The following is a 16,994-nucleotide window of genomic DNA, read 5'->3' as shown; positions in this document are numbered from 1 at the left end:
ACACAAGCTGTTCTATCCCCATTAGACTGAAAACCATTTGTGGGCATGTCTCATGCTTCTATTATGCTTTCCCCAAGTGCTTAAGACACTCTGAATTGTATCTATTAGTATCTATACCTTTTCTACTAAACTCAGACCATAGCAATCAAGTCTAGTACTTCAGGTTTCATGGGATAAAAACAGTGTAAAAATTAGTTCACCTTATTAATTTTTGTTGGAAATGGAATATCGGAACACTATTTCCTTTCGTGCTTCTCCCCTTTCCTCTTGAAGGCTTTGAGTCTGTGGGATGAGGAAAAATGTGCATTTAAATCCTGCAGGATTTCAAGGAATCTGTACTTCACTCCCCATGATGCCAAGAGACCTAAACTGAGCATATACTAAGCAAGCTCCAGGGCTTAATATTTAAAATGAAAAAGCCCAGCTTGTTTCAGTACAAGTAGACTGATCAGATTAATCAGGACAGTCACAATTCCAGGGCATTTGTATATTTTTCTAAAATGAGAGACTGCTTTCAGCTGTGCTTACATACCAAAACAACATTGCAATTAGCAATCCTTTTCCACTTGACCACCAGAGTTTCTCTTTTTTGAACAATTTTATGTTTAGAATGGTACATAGTTCAGTAACAGATTTTTCTGAAAATTCTAGCTTTGCCCCCAACTTGAGTGTAAACCTATTCTGCTATCCTTGAAGATTAATGCATATATAATTTTCACACCTATAAACCTCACTATGGATGGCAGAAAACAAAATCCACATAAATCACAGTCAATCATATTTACTGAGTGCTTTCTATGTGCAGAGCATTGTGCTAACCACTTGGGAGAGGCAAGATACAACAGAATTACCAGACATTCCCTGCCCATGCCAAGTGTACAGTATAGAGGGGGAGACATGCTGAACATCTCCAAACTTATAAAGCCATATGTTTCAGAAGCATTTTTGTAGGAAGGCTATGCCCTGGATTGGTCAATAGAGTATCCATGGTGCCCAGTTCTTTTTCTCGCAAATGGGATTATCAACAAAGACAACATTCACTAATTATTTTCATAGATTGCAATTCAGTGTAATTCCCAGAAACTCAAAGAGCAGATGAAGTGTCAGTCCATCTTTGGTCATTATAAAATTGGTATAATTGACTTTGTATGAGAGCAGTATGATCATGTAAATATAGTTTCATATGCAATTGATTGAAAAATCACCATCATTATCCTGTCACGATATTCACAGCTTTTTCTCATTTTGAATATATTCCATGGGAGTAATTGGGACAAGTAACTTTAACTCTCTTTGCTTCCATTTCCTGTACACCAGTTTCCTGTCTTGGCAAAATAGAAAATTATTCTCTGAGCACTTACTTCAAATGGAAATTAAGACACGTTATTTAGGAAGCACTTAAAAAATTCACATATATTTTTCTCTTCTGAAACATTGTTCAGTTCATAAATTTTGATCAATTTTTTTCCATTTGTTAGAAAGTTATCTCAGTAGGATATTACTTTCCATCATTTTGTGGCAACAGTTTCAATGATAACCTCTGACAGTTCACCCAATGGAGATTTCCTAGGAAAATATACTGGCCCCAAACAGAAGTCAATTAGCCTAAGGAAGAACTCCAAGGAGTGGGCATCAGTGATCCACACGGAATTAATCAGTCAATTATTATTAAGTGCCTATTGTGTGGAGCTGACTATACTTGAGGCTTAGAAGGGCACAGGGAAATTATTTGACAGGGTGCCTGCCTTCAAGGACTCTACAGTTTAGCAGGGAAGCCAGACACTATTTATGATGACAATATTGATAATAATATCCTTTAAGTGCTTACTATGTACCAAGCACTCTACTAGCTTTGGAATAGATTTATGACAATCAGGTTAGACACAGTCCCTGCCCCACATGGGGCTCATAGTCTAAATAGGTCTGAAAATAGGCATTGAATTTCCATTTTACAGAAGAGGAAACTGAGGCACAGATGAGTTAATAATATGATGGCATTTGTTAAGTGCTTAGTATGTACCAAGCACTGTTCTAAGTGCTGGGATATATACAAGGTTAGCAAGTTGTCCCACGTGGGACTCAATCTTTATCCCCATTTTAGAGATGAAGAAACTGAGGCACAGCAAAGTTAAGTCACTTACTCAAAGTCACACAGCTGACAAGTGGTGGAGCCAGGATTAGAACTCACAGCCTCTAACTCCAAAGCCAGTGCTCTTTCCACTAAGCCATGCTGCTTCTCTATATAATGATGGTATTTGTTAAGTGCTGACTATGTGCCAAGCACCGTTCTAAACTTTGGGGGTAGATACAAGGAAATCAGGCTGTCCCACATGGGGCTCACAGTCTTAATCCCCATTTTACAGATGAGGGAATTGAGGCACAGAGAAGTTAATTGACTTGTCCAAGGTCACACAGCAGTCAAGTGGTGGAGCTGGGATTAGAACCCATGACCTCTGACTCCCAAGCCCAGGCTCTCTCCACTGAGCCAAGCTGCTTCTCATAAGTGACTTGTGCGACATCCCACAGCAGGAAAGTGTCAGAGCCGAATTAGAACATAGATCTTCTAAGTCCCTTGTCTGTGCTCAGTCTACTAAGTAAGAAGTAATAGCATATTCTAATCCTGACTTCACCATTTGTCTATCTGACCCTGGGCAAATCACTTAACTTCTCTGTGCCTCAGTTTCCTCATCTTTAAATCCTATCCTAATCCCTCTAATTAGAGCCCCACGTGGGTCAGGGAGTGTGTCCAACCTGAATAGTTTGCATGAACTCAAGCATTTAGTACAATACTTGGCAAATAGTTAACACAAATACCATAATTAACATTAATATGGAAAGATGTGGACAGAAGTGTTATGAGGGTGGGAGTGCAAGTTTCCAAATGGCCTAGGTTATGTGGAAGTGTTGTAAGGCAGTTGGGATGGGGGATGCTGAGGATATAGGGTGGAAAGAGGAGAGATTAATCAGGGAAGGGTACCTGGAGAACAAATTTCAGAAATGTTTTGAAAATGGGGGGGAGCAGTGGCTTGCCAGATATGAACAGGGGGAGAATTGATGGCAAGACAAGGCAAGAGGTTGGTGTTGGAAGAAATGAGAATGAGGAGATAATTGTATGAATTTTGATCATGTTAAATTTAGGTAATTTGATGGGGATTCACCTAAGGAAACCCAGAAACTGGTAGTGTAAAATTGTTTGCTATTCATATTAGCAGTACATTAGGAGCTTACTTAACCAGGATGTTCAATTATAGCCTTGCTAGGACTCTCAAGGGAAATCTTAATGGAAGATCTTGGGGGAATTGTACCTGGCTCAAGTTGATCACCATCTCCCGATTACTGAAAAGCCCGAGCTGAGCCTCGTGATCTGTTGGAGAGTTGTAGGTCTTATTTTGTGGCTTGTCACCTCTATGGTGAACCAGGAACCAACATGGCCTAGTGGAAAGAGCACAGTCCTGGGAGTCAGAGGAAATGAGTTCTAGTGCTGGTTCCACCACCTAGCTGCTCTGAGACATTAAGCAAATCAAGTTTAAAGTTTTCTGTGCCTCAGTGACCTCATCTGTTAGATGGGGATTAAGACTGTAAGATCCATGTGGGACACAGACTGTGTCCAATCCAATTAGCTCGTATCTACCCCAGTGCTTAGTACAGTATTTTTCACATAGTAAGCACTTAACATATATCATAATATATATATATTAGAAAACAGCATATATATATAATATAAATGCATATTTTATGTATACTTATAAAACAGCACCTTTTCTGGAGGAGTGAGTTGGGAAAGAGGGGCAGAGTCCCTTCTAGGTCTGCAGTGAGGGGCTGGCTTCACTGGAAATGGTAGCAAATGGGAGCCACACATCCTCTGACTAGCAAGCTTGCAGCACATGAGTTTTTCATTTTGGAAGGAGGCATTTAAATTATGGGTAGTGGTACAGTAGCTAGCCCCAGGCAGTCTCCTAGAACAAATTTAGCCCTGCCAGCAGTTCATTTGGACAAGATGCCTGCCATTCTGGAAACCCTGTAGTTCAAGGAGTCAGTAGTTTTCCCTGTCTTCTCCATTTTGATGACTTTCCCTACCACCTATTTCCCTCTCACCCTCTCCTAATTCCATCCCTCCCTTGTGGCAGCAATTTCAAAGACTGGCACTGACCACACCTCCAATCTCATGACATTTAATTGTCAGGGAACCACTGCCATGCCTCTTCGTCTTTTACAAGAAAGGCAAGATTCATTTGGCATTTGCATAAACTTTACAGTGAAAAAGAAAATCCACCTAAAAATGCATTTTCTTAGTTGTGATACAGACCAGGTCTACACTAGCAAATTTTCCAGCTAATCAAGAATGAAAAATACACTTTGACCCAATTATCTGGAAAACCTACTGATGTGGACTGGCTTCATACTTCATAAAGTAAAGATGCATCATTAATCACCTCTAGAATTTGGTGGGGAACAATAAATATTTTTCTATTTGACATCTGGTAATGATTTATAGAACCAGGAATTCCCAATTTACAAAAGTGCACATGTATGATTTGATATTTTATTTGGTTTAACAATTATCCCATTGCTTTTCTTGGCAGAAAGACCTATCAGAGTGGGGATAGACGTTAAATTGCATGTAGAGTCATACCGACCTGGTTTAGAGCAAATACAGTTTGAGCTATGTAATGTGTAAAATCTGTTGTTTATGTAGATCTAGGTCTGGCTCAATACCAGTTGCTAGTGAGTGATATCTAAACATAAAATAATCTTTACATAAACTGTGGGTTTGTAAAACTGTAAGCACTGTATTTCTGTGTAGTTTGAAGAAAAAAGAACAGTATTCCCTGAAATAGATTATTAGTGTAAGGTTGAGCTCTGCACACTCAGATTTTAATTTTTTTTTTTATGAAGATAGACTGGAGGTTTGGTCTTGAACCAAAAAAAGTTCATCTTGCATCTGCTAAAGCATGATATCTGATCTGCTATTTCTCATTGTCTCCAAGCTGACTTTGCTACTGTGCGGCGAGACCTTTAAATGACTGCATAATCATTAGCAACATGTATCCTAGAACAAAGCTGTTAAAGCACATTAATCAGTAAGAAGACTTTTGGACATATTGCCTTACAAATAACACTGATGCTCTGTTAATGATTCAAGTAAGAAAAAAATCACTCTGCTGGAGCTAAAGAAGGAAACACAAGGTTAGAAACATACACGGTTGGTTGATTAGATCAAAAACTGAAAACCTTGGCCCTGCAATATAATGGCTAGTACTTTTCTATCTACAGGGTGCTCCTAAAACGTCTGAGAATAAACCAGAACATATGGTGATCAGCATCATATCTAAATGACAGGTACATATCTACTTGATATAACAGTTGAGCAATCTTTGAAGTGGAAACTTCTTCTATCATGCGGAGATTGGGAAATTTGCTGTCAAGCCAGGTAATTAGTTCTCATTGAGACAGTTACAATAATCGGGCTGCCCAGGCTTTTACCTCCAGTTTGTATTCGTAGTGTGTTACGTGATCAGTGCATGACAGTGCAGTCAAGGATAATTGCCAGGTGGGATGGGAGGCAGAGTTTTATTGAAGGAGGCCTAAATTGTCAGGTTCCATTAGGACTGATGGTACCATGAAGCCAATCCAATTTTATGGACAGAGAGTCTCCTGTTTGATCATTCCCTCTAAACTGATCATTTTTTATGCAGCTAGTCCCTTTCTCAGGTGCACTATGGGAAGCGGGAAGAGGCATGAGTAGACTCCTTTTCATTCATTCATTCTTTCAGTGGTATTTATGGAGTGCTTACTGTGTGCAGAGCACTGTAATAAGCACTTGGGAGAGGACAATGTAACCACAGACAGACACATTTCCTGCCCACAAAGACCTTACCATATAAAGGGGGAAGACAGACATTAATATAAATAAATAAGGAGGTAGGGGAAGGCTGGGCTCTCTCCAGAGAGGGACTTATCTTCTCCAACTCCCCCAGAGTCATTGGGAAAAGAGGTGTTGGCTTCCTTCAAAGGCCATATCATTCGCCTCTACCACCCATTCCAGATTCTAGTAATGGTCACCTACTGCCCCCCAAGTCCCACCTCCTACTTTTATCCCTTTCTTATATTCCCACTTTCTTTCTGTTTCTTGATCCTAGGGGACTTGAATATCCACATAGATCTTCCTGATGATCCTTCTGCTGCCTGCCTTCTACCACTCCTCGACTCCACTGACCTCCTGCTCTAACCCTCCTTGCCCACTCACCAATTTGGACTGACACTTGATCTCATCATCTCTAGGCACTGCTCAATCTACGCCCTCACTAACTCTGAAATCTCTCATTGAACCACAACCTCCTCACTTGCCTTCTCTCCCGCACACCTCCCCATAAATCTGTATTGTTGCCCCATAGAGACCTTCAATTTTTAGACCCCTTTCAATTTTCTCAGTTCATTATGCCCCACGTCACCTCCATACCCAGACTATCTTCCCTTAATGACCAAATTGACGCTCTCAACACCACCCTCTCTACTGAGCTTAACTCACTTGCTCCCCTATCCCTTCCTCAATCCATATCACTAACCCACATCCTTGGATCACCTACACAGTCCACCTCATTTGCTCTTGTGCATGAGACACAGAGCACTGATGGTGGAAATCTAAATACCAAGCTGACTTCATCCACTTGAAGTTTATTCTTGCATGCTATAATTCTGCCCTCTCCTCTGCCCAGCAAAATTATTTATTCATCCTTATTGACACCCATACCCATTGCCCTTGCAAGTTGTTCCAAACATGCAACTCCCTCCTCAGGTCCCCTGTCACCCTGCCTCTCCAATTCCTTGCCCCAAATGACCTGGCCAACTATTTTATTAAGAAAATTGACACTATTGGCAGTGATCTCGCTAAATTCTCCCCTGCCCCTCCTCAGTCCCTCCCACCTCCTGCCTTCTCTTCAACTCTCCCATCTTTCCTGGCAATTTCTCTAAAGGAGATCTCCTGCCTCCTCTCAAAATCCACCTCCTCCTCCTCCTCCTCCTCCTGCACATCTCCCTCCCATCTTCCCTAACAGCTATTTTCAACTGTTTGCTCTCCAATGGCTTTTTCTCCAGTGCTTTCAAACATGCCTATGTCTCACCTATCTTAAAAAAAAAAACAAACCCCTCCCTTGTTCCCACGGTTCCCTCATTCATTTATTCATTCAATTTTATTTATTAAGTGCTCACTGTGTGCAAAGCACGATACTAAGTACTTTGGAAAGTGCAATATAACAACAAACAGTGACATTCCCTGCCCACAACAAGCTCACAGACTGGGGTGGGAGCAGGGGAAACAGACATAAATACAAATAAATAAAATTACAGATATATACATAAGTGCTGTGGAGCTGGGGGGAATTGTGAATAGAATAAACTGTTCTGAAAAGTCAAAAACTGAATATAATCTAGGCTAGTGCTTAGTGAGCATCTCAGAGTCATTAGTAATATCTTCTGGTTGCCACAAAACCCAGAATCTAGGATAATAGAAGACCAAGGAAAGAGTGGGCAGAAGAGGGGAAGGTTCTGATGAGGATAATGACAGTGATTATAATAATAAATAAGAAGAAGAAGAAATAATAAATTAGGTATTTGTTAAGCACTTACCATGTGTCAGGCACTGTACTAAGCACTGTGTGGTTACAAACAAATCAGTTTGGACACAGCCTCTGACCACATAGGGCTCATACTCTCAATCCCCATTTTACAAATGAGGTAACAGGCAAGAGAAGTGAAGTGACTTGCCCAAGGTCACACCACTGATAAGTGGACGAGGTGTGATTAAAACCCCTAACCTTCTGACTCCCAGGCCCATGCTCTATCCACTATACCATGCTGCTTTTCTATGATCCCTCCAGATAGAAAGACAGACGAACCTCTGCCCTGAAACTTCAAGGCAGAATGATTGCATAGCCCAGAAATAAAACCCAAACCGTAACATGCAGGTCTCCCCCTTCCAGAGCAGTGTGTTTTGCACTCTGCCAACTGTAGTGCTATGCTTAACTGTCAATCTTGCAAACTTCAGACCAATCCGGGGATAAATTCTAAAAAACATGCACTATACCTACTCCCTTGTCTACTAACCTAAAAAATGCCTGACAAGCAATAGTCAACTGTATTGAAAATCCTACTTCCCTAGTATCTTTCTGACAGCTCTGCAGTTTCAAGTTCCTCTCCTCCAATTCTCTCAACCCCCTCCAATCTGACATCTGTCCCCTACCCTCCACAGAAAAAGAGAAGCAGCGTGGCTCAGTGGAAAGAGCCCAGGCATGGGAGTCAGGGGTCATGGGTTCAAATGCCAACTCTGCCACTTATCAGCTGACTGTGGTCAAGTCACTTAACTTCTCTTTGCCTCAGTTACCTCATCTGTCAAATGGGGATTAGCTAGCTGTGAGCCTCACGTGGGACAACCTGATTACCCTGTATCTACCCCAGCGTTTAGAACAGTGCTCTGCACATAGTAAGTGCTTAACAAATACCAACATTAGTATGATTATTATCCTCTCAAAGGTCACGAATGATATCCTTCTTGCCAAATCCAACAGTCTCTACTCCATACTCCATCCTGATCCTCCTCAAACTCTTGGTTGCCTTTGGCCGTGTCGACTACCCCTTTTTCCTAGAAACATTATCCAACCTTGGCTTCGCTAGCATTCATTCAATCACATTTATTGAGAGTTTACTGTGTGCAGAGCACTGTACTAAGTGCTTGGGAAAGTACAATACAGTAATAGAGACAATCCCTGCCCACAACAAGCTCGAAGTCTGGTGGTGGAGTGGGGGTGGGGGAAGACAGACATAAATACAAGTAAATGGACATTAATATAAATAAATAAAATAATATCATCCTCTTCTCCTATCTCTCTGGTCGGTCATTCTCAGGCTTTTCTCTGGGCTCCTCCTCTGCTTCCCACCCCTTAACTGTGGGTGTCCCTCAGGGTTCACTTTGGGTTCACCTTCTATTCTCCATCTAAACCCACTCCCTTGAGAACTCATTCACTCACATGGCTTTTACTACCACCTCTTTGCAGATGATTCCCATATCTACATCCCCAGCCCTGATCTCTCTCCGTCTCTGCAGTCTCTAATTTCCTCCTGCCTTCAAGTAACTAGAGATACTAGGATGTTCTACTGTCACTTGAAACTTATGTCCAAAACAGAATTTGCTATCTTCCTACCCAAATCCTGTCCTCCCCCTGAATTTCCCATCACTATAAATGGTACCACCATCCTTCTTATTGTACAAGCCTGCTATCTTGGGGCTATCCTTGACTTCTCTCTTTTATTCAACCCATATATTCAATCTATCACTAAATCCTGTCAGTTCAACCCTTACAACACAGCTGAAATTCACCCTTTTCTCTCCATCCAAACTGCTAACACATTTATCCCAGCATTTATCCTATCCTGCCTGGATTACTGCTTCAGCCTCCTTGTTGGCCTCCCTGCCACCTATCTCTCCCCACTCCAGTCTATACTTCATTTTCTACAAAAGCATTCAAGGCGTGTTTCCCCACTCTTCAAGAACTTCCAGCCCATCCACCTCTGCATCAAACAAAAACTCCTCATCATTGTCTTCAAAGCACTAAATCACCTTGCTACTCTTCTGGTCTGGCCCACACATCCCACTCCTCTAGTGATAACCTACTCAAGTAGAAGCCTCTAAATACCACGCAATTAGCCTGAGATAAGCACCCTACATGAACAAAACTCAAATGAGTTAAAGTGATTTAAAAGAGCTTCTAAAAGGAAAGGTAGGGGATTGAAAACGCCTAATATTTGAAATCCTATGGTAACAAATTATCTGTTTTCAAATGGGCAGTGAGCTAAAAAAGGACAACTGAAGTGAAGGTTCTATCTTTTACTAGCTCTGATATATGTCAATGAAATTTTCAGCCCCATCATTCAAGTAATAATAATAATAATAATGGTATTTGTTAAGCAGTTACTATGTGCCCAGAAATGTTATAAGCACCGAGGTGGATACAAACAAATTGGGTTGGATACAGTCCCTGTCCCTCACTGGGCTTCCAGACTCAATCCTCATTTTACAGATGAGGTAAACATAGAGAAGTGAAGTGACTTGCCCAGGGTCAAACAGCAGACAAGTGGCTAACTGGGGATTAGAACCTATTACCTTCTGACTCCTAGGCCTCTGCTTTATCCACTACGCTATACTGCTTCTCCATGCCATGCTGCTTCTCTCTCCTACATCGATGACATTAAATCAATGTGTTTGATTTTGTACTTAGAAAAAAATAAGTGATTTCAAGACATAGTGAGGGCTTGTTCAAAAAATATGACAGAGCAGACTGACAAACAATAGTAAATTTAATTGTTTCCTTGAGTAGAGGGTTTGTGGGTAATGAGAATCTCAGAAATGAAACAGGGCCAGCCATGACTGACAACTCAGTGTTGCAAAAAAGCTGTTTTTACTTGTTCAGGTTGTGGAATCAAATGGTCGTTGTAGGTCTCCTAAAATACATCTGCACTGAATAGAAACTCACTGTCAGAACTGTCATTTTCCAAAACAAAGAGCAGATATACATTTTATTAATATATATATATACACACACACACACACACACACACGTGTGTTCTATCATTGTATTTCAAATAATACCTTCCTTTGGTATCCTGTTTTTTTCTTTTTTAATCTAATTATCGGAGCAGCAGTGTCTGTCTTCTTGGCATTTCTTAGGCAGGAGATTAAATGAGTTGGTGCAGATTGAAAAGTCTACATCAACCCTAAGGGTCTGATTTATCAATGTAGTGAAGAACTTCATCTATCAACTGAGGCATCTATCAATACTGATTATCCTGGTAAAGCCAGAGTGACGTGAACAGGAAGAGTAAACCAATAAAAAGTCTGGGAGAATGGTTGAGAAGGGTTCATCATTTGAACTCAATCCTAGAATTTCAACATTTGGTTTTAGTTTATTCTGACAATTTGAATTTGTTTGAGGGATCCATTTCATTCAATTACTCCAACAGATCAGACTCCAACATCTAAATTATTCAAGAAAGACACCTGGTGTAAATTTGTCAGTGAATAAAATCACTACCCATGTTTATTTGAAGATAGTTAATATTGAGTCATGGTATCTGACCCTCAAGGAGGAAATATCATTATTAATAATAATAATAACAATATTTGTCAAGCACTTATTATGTGCCAGACACTGTTTTAAATGCTGGAGTAGATAGAAAATATTCTGATCAGACTTAGTTCTTATAATATTAATAATAATGGTATTTGTTAAGCACTTACTATGTGCCAAGCACTGTACTAAGCGCTGGGGTGGGAATAAGTAAATTGTGTTGGACACAGTCCCACATTGGGCTCACAGTCACAATCCCCATTTTACAGATGAGGTTACTGAGGACCAGAGAAGTGAAGTAATTTGCCTAAGGTCATAAAGTAGACAAGTAAGAGAGCTGACATTAGAACCCACGACCTTCTCAGGCTCATGCTCTATCCACTATACCATGCTGCTTCTCAAAGGGTTCACAAGGGGTTGTGAACCCTGTACACAAGGTTCACAGTATAAGGAGAGGAGGATAAGGAATTTCATCCCCACAGAGAAGCACAGAGAAGTTAAGTGAACTGCCCAGAGTCACACAGCAGGCATGTTATGGAGGCAGAAATAGAACCTAGTGTGCCCTGTCTACCAAGATGATTTACTGCTGTCTGAATTGTACTTCTCAAGCATTTAGTACAGAGCACACAGTAAGTGCTCAATAAATATGATTGACTGGTGATGGAAATAGGGTTTGCGAAGAAGAGGAAGAGGCTATAGATAGGACTGTGAAAAAGAAAAATTTGTTTAAAAGAGTCAGAGACAAAAATCTGGAACCACTCATCTCAATATAGTTAGCGTTCATATGAGACAGGGGGTTAGCTCTGGTTAAACTTTTAGACTGTGAGCCTGTTGTTGGGCAGGCATTGTCTCTATCTGTTGCCAAATTGTGCATTCCAAGTGCTTAATATAGTGCTTTGCACACAATAAGTGCTCAATAAATATGATTAAATGAATGAATGGACCCCACATTAAGGAAAGGTTGTGCTATGCTACTTACATCTTGACCAACAGCACAGACATATTTTTTTCCAAAATAATAATAAATACGATTGTTTTTATTGAGCACTTACTATGTGCCAAGCACTGTTCTAAGTGTTGGGGTAGATACAAGGTTATCAGGTTGTCCCTCATGGGGCTCACAGTCCCAATCCCCATTTTACAGATGATGTCACTGAGGCACAGAGAAGTTAAGTGACTTGCCCAAAGTAACATAGCTGACAAGAGGTGGAAGCAGAATTAGAACCCACTACCTCTGACTTTCAAGCCTGTGCTCTTTCCACTGTCATATTTCTTCTCAAAATGATATTGTATTCTCTCTAAATAGATATGGGTTTTGGAAGAATATTCCCTAATCATGTCTTATTCCCAGATGAATTACTGGAACAATTAAGTGCATTGTAAATAGGCAAGCAAAGTGGCCTAGTGAAAATAAACTTAGAACTAGAAATCGAGACACCTGGGATCTAGTCTTGGTTTTGACATTTGCCTGCTCTGTGATTGGACAAATCACTTAATCTCTCAGGGTCCCAGTTTTTTCATCTGTAAAACGGGTATTAAATCACTGAATTTATGATTAATCTAAGCTCCATCTTAAATTGTGTCCACTATATGGGACAGGAATTTTGTCATAGTTATCCCTTACCTTCTCCAACACTTACTATATAGTGTTGAACAAATGTTACCAATTATAATTTTCTTATTTTCCCAGAGATAGTAGTCAGAGTCTTCAACTTCACTTTGATTTAGGTGCAAAGTGATGGGTTTTTTTGTTTTGATTTAACCCCCGAATATTCACTCATCTCTGGTGTACCTTTTCCTATTGCCAGGAAAACAGCAAAACACACAGTTTTCACTACTCAACAAATTCCAATTATGTTTGGCTACCACCTAGTTACTTGGGTTCCATTCAATTTTAACCTCTGGTGAAGATGTTTGATTACCAAGTTATATTTGGTATCATCATCATCTTCACCAAAGTATTTATTGAGTGCTAACCATGTGTGGAGCACTGTAATAAGCACTTGGGAGAGTACAAAATCACAGGGTTAGTAGAGATGTTCCCTAAACTCCACAGTGAGTTTACAGTCTAGAGGGGGAGACAGACATTAATAGAGATGAATAATTCATAATGTATAATTCAAAGATATGTACATAAAACTCAACTTTGCTGCGGCATGGGAGAGAGTCCAGAGTGGAGACTCAAGCCGACTGAGCGGAAGACAATTTTAAACCACTTCTGTATTTTTATCAAGAAAGCTCTAAGGCTACTCTTACCAGAACGACTGCAGATGGAGGTGGGGCATTCTAGAAGAGGTGTGGCCATGGAGTCTCTATGGGTCGGGGATGACTGGACAACGTAAAACAAAACAAGATGTAGTGCTATGGAGTGGAAGGTTAGGTGACTGTCAAATGACCAAAGATCACAGAACCAAGTGCATAGATGATGTAGAAAGGAGAAGGAGCCAGTATCATTCTTTCCCTTCATAACAAAATGAGATTATTTTTTCCTCCTTTGTCATAATTCTTAATGGTTCATTTCAGGATTCAATAAAAAATAACTGACTTATAAATCCCCAATTTAAAATTTTCATTTTCATGCCTCTTTCTCATTTCCATTCCGTAGCACTATTTGTAATATGAAACAGTGAGAAGAAAGACAGAGGGGTATAGAAATTCAAAAGCCAAGTAAATCTGGATTAAATTCATATGACAAAGCTAGTTTCCTTTAAAGTCCATTTGAGCTATATTTTTCTGTTTCCATATTTAACAACTTGTCTGTTATTGTAAAAATAGAAAGGGAAAGGGGGAAGTAACAGAAATCTCTTGGGGAAAAAAAAATCAGCTGTGGCTGAAAAGACCAGAGGACTTTTAGCATTTTTGTTTGTTTTTAATAATTTTCTTTCCAATGAGACAATTTCTCTGTCAATAAAACACTTAGATGATTTAAAAATAATTACTGATAAAGATAAAATAGCTTTCAAAAATAAGGGTTATTGTGAAATAGAAACAAATCATATTTTTAATAATATGTTTAATTGAAGTAACCATTAGTCTTGCCTTCTCCATAGTTACATTTTCAGACATTAAAATCATTTCAGTCCTGACTTTTTTTCAATTACTATCATTAGATACCATAACATTCTTTTCCTAAATCCATTCTAAATCTTTTTAGTGATTAAGTTTCCACAACAGTTATCTTGTCTTCAAAACCCATGCTCAAAGGTAGTTAAAAAACAAAATCAAAAAAGAATAGAGAAGTCTAGCATATCCTTCACAATGATTAATGGTCACAGCAGTTCAAATGAAAGTTATTGGTAAATTTTGTTTTTAGTTAAAATCTACCTAGGACAACTAACCTATCCTGGTTAAAAAATCATTTTTTTGCTTCCTGATCAGCCATCATGCAAATATGACATAAAGCAGCATGGTATAGTGGATAAAGCATTGACCTGGGAGCCAGAGGTTATGGGTTCTAATCCCAGCTCCACCACTTGCCTGTTGTGTCACCTTGGGAAAGTCACTTCACGAGGCTTCAGTTACCTCATCTGTAAAATGGAGATTGAGACTGTGAGCTTCACATGGGACAAGGACCATATCCAACTCGATTTGCTTGTATCCACCCCAACCCTTAGTTCAGTGCCTGGCACATATTAAGAGCTTAACAAATATCATCATTATTATTATAACTATCTGATGATTGGCTGCAGTGGACACTTTGATCCTCTCCAGACCACAGAGACACCCTTTTGCCTGCATTCTGGGAATTGTCTTGAGGGGACTAAGGCTGGCAGAATGGTGAGGAAACAGATATGGGGCAGTGACAAAGCCTGAGAAACTATTTGCTACATAAAGTTAGAACTTGGTGCCAGGGTTCCTAATGTGGGTTGTGTGTGTGCCTTTCCATTTTTAAATCTCTTTGGACTACCCACCAGCCATTTCATGGAATCCTCTACTGAAAACTTCAGACAGGCGAAACATACCTGTAGAAACCCAACAAAATAGTTATGACTATCTCAATCTTGGCTCGACATTTTAATTTGGTGAGTGGTCATTTAAAATGCTTCCTGAGGTGAACTGGAAAAACATCAATAAGCAAAGCCTCAACTAAGAATCTAATTAATTGAATCATGTTAATTTAGTTAATAAAATAATGTCCCACCGGCATCTGATATATGTAGCTTATGTTTTCCATGAAGTTAATTAGTATTGCAAAGCCTAAGTAGAACATTTCTTCTCAACTTTCCTGTTTCTCAGACTCTGTACATCCAGGAAGAGATGTAATTATGCTTGCATTAGAAAAGAGTAAAAAGAAGGGAGTAAAATTAAAATAAGGTATGCAATTTCCACCAACAATTTTTAAATACTTATCGATGGCTTGGTTTAGTCCAAACGTGCAAATGACCTATCCTTTATTCAGAGTTATTTAAAAAAAGAAAAATACCAATTGGCAGCAGGTATAGGAAATTTTAAAATAGAAGTTTGGAGAAATCAGCTAAGAGCAGAAATGTACACAAAATTCCATGCTCTATGTCATTAATTTTCCATTTGTTTTTGCTGTTATTGTTCCCTTCCACTCACTACAGCCAAGACAGAACATCTCAATTATTGCAATTTGCACTTTGGACAGGGCTCCTCCTTCCCTGAAGTCATGCAGCCAGCTGGCTCTTGGCCCTTCGTTCCCATATGCATGGGGAGCTTTAGATCCAGACTTTAGGAATTTATCTGGAAGCATGTCAATACCTAGAACATTAGATGGCCTTCACAGGGGCATTGGGTGGAATACTGGAAACATGCCTGCAAAACTAAGATACTATGACATCAAAGATAAGAGAAACAAGGCACTGGAATTGAACACTGTTTTAAGAATTTTGGGGGACCTCGACTCATGGCCTGAAACATACCAATCTAGTAAGAGTTTGCTGAATGATCAGGGATAAGTCTCTATTAGGTAGGTGATAGAACCTGGGTGGGAACTTTAAGGGTTGATTTTTCCACTACACAGACATACATTGTACTTTCCAAGCACTTAGTACAGTGTTCTGCACACAGTAAGTGCTCAATAAATACTACTGAATGAATGAATTGGTCTTCTCTTTTAGCGTCCGTGTTCTGTTGTCTGTTCCTGTTTTCCCTAGTATAAGGCATGTTTAAACATTAAAAAATGTAACATTCATACTGGTCTCATTTTCCCTTCATTGGTTGGGAAATAGTTTGTTGTGAATGAAAGTAACCATCTATTAAAAATTAGAGATCACTTTAAAGTTGTTTCTAAACTGAATATGATGCTTTAATTAATCTTCCTGTATTTACGTTTCTAACAGAACCTTAATAATACACCTACCTCTGTCCATGACTCGAAATCTACAGTGTTCATTACTGCATGGGCAGAGTATATTTTGGGAAAATAATATCGATAGGAAAATCAATCTCTGAATGGGTTAAAACAAACCTGAGAAGCATCATGGCCTAGTGGATAGAGCACGGGCCTGGGAGTCATACACACTGGAGTCATACCCACACATATACACACACTGCAGAAGCATTGGAGAGTATCTAAGTGCTTAGGAAGTTCAAGGTCAAGTGCAGAGGTGAGGTAGAAGGGAGGGAAGATAATATGGGGAATCTCTCTTCCAGGTAAGAATTTCTTCCTTGAGTTTTGCATATCCTGCCAGATCTTATGCTTAAGCAGTTTTGGAGTTGTCATTCTCTAAAAGGAAAGACCTTATTTACAAGGTTAGTGAATCATTTTATGACTGGCAGGGGAAGGTGGTGTCATGTTGGGTCAGAGTTTAACCTCCTTTGCTAGGGATTGATAGATTTGTTAATATGCCCAAATTTGTAATACAACCAAACAGTTCCATTTGCACCCCCAACGTGAACCCCTTCACTATC

This window comes from Ornithorhynchus anatinus, chromosome 1 (assembly GCF_004115215.2).
Source record: "Ornithorhynchus anatinus isolate Pmale09 chromosome 1, mOrnAna1.pri.v4, whole genome shotgun sequence".
NCBI lineage: Eukaryota > Metazoa > Chordata > Mammalia > Monotremata > Ornithorhynchidae > Ornithorhynchus > Ornithorhynchus anatinus.
This window is presented reverse-complemented; position numbering follows the sequence as displayed.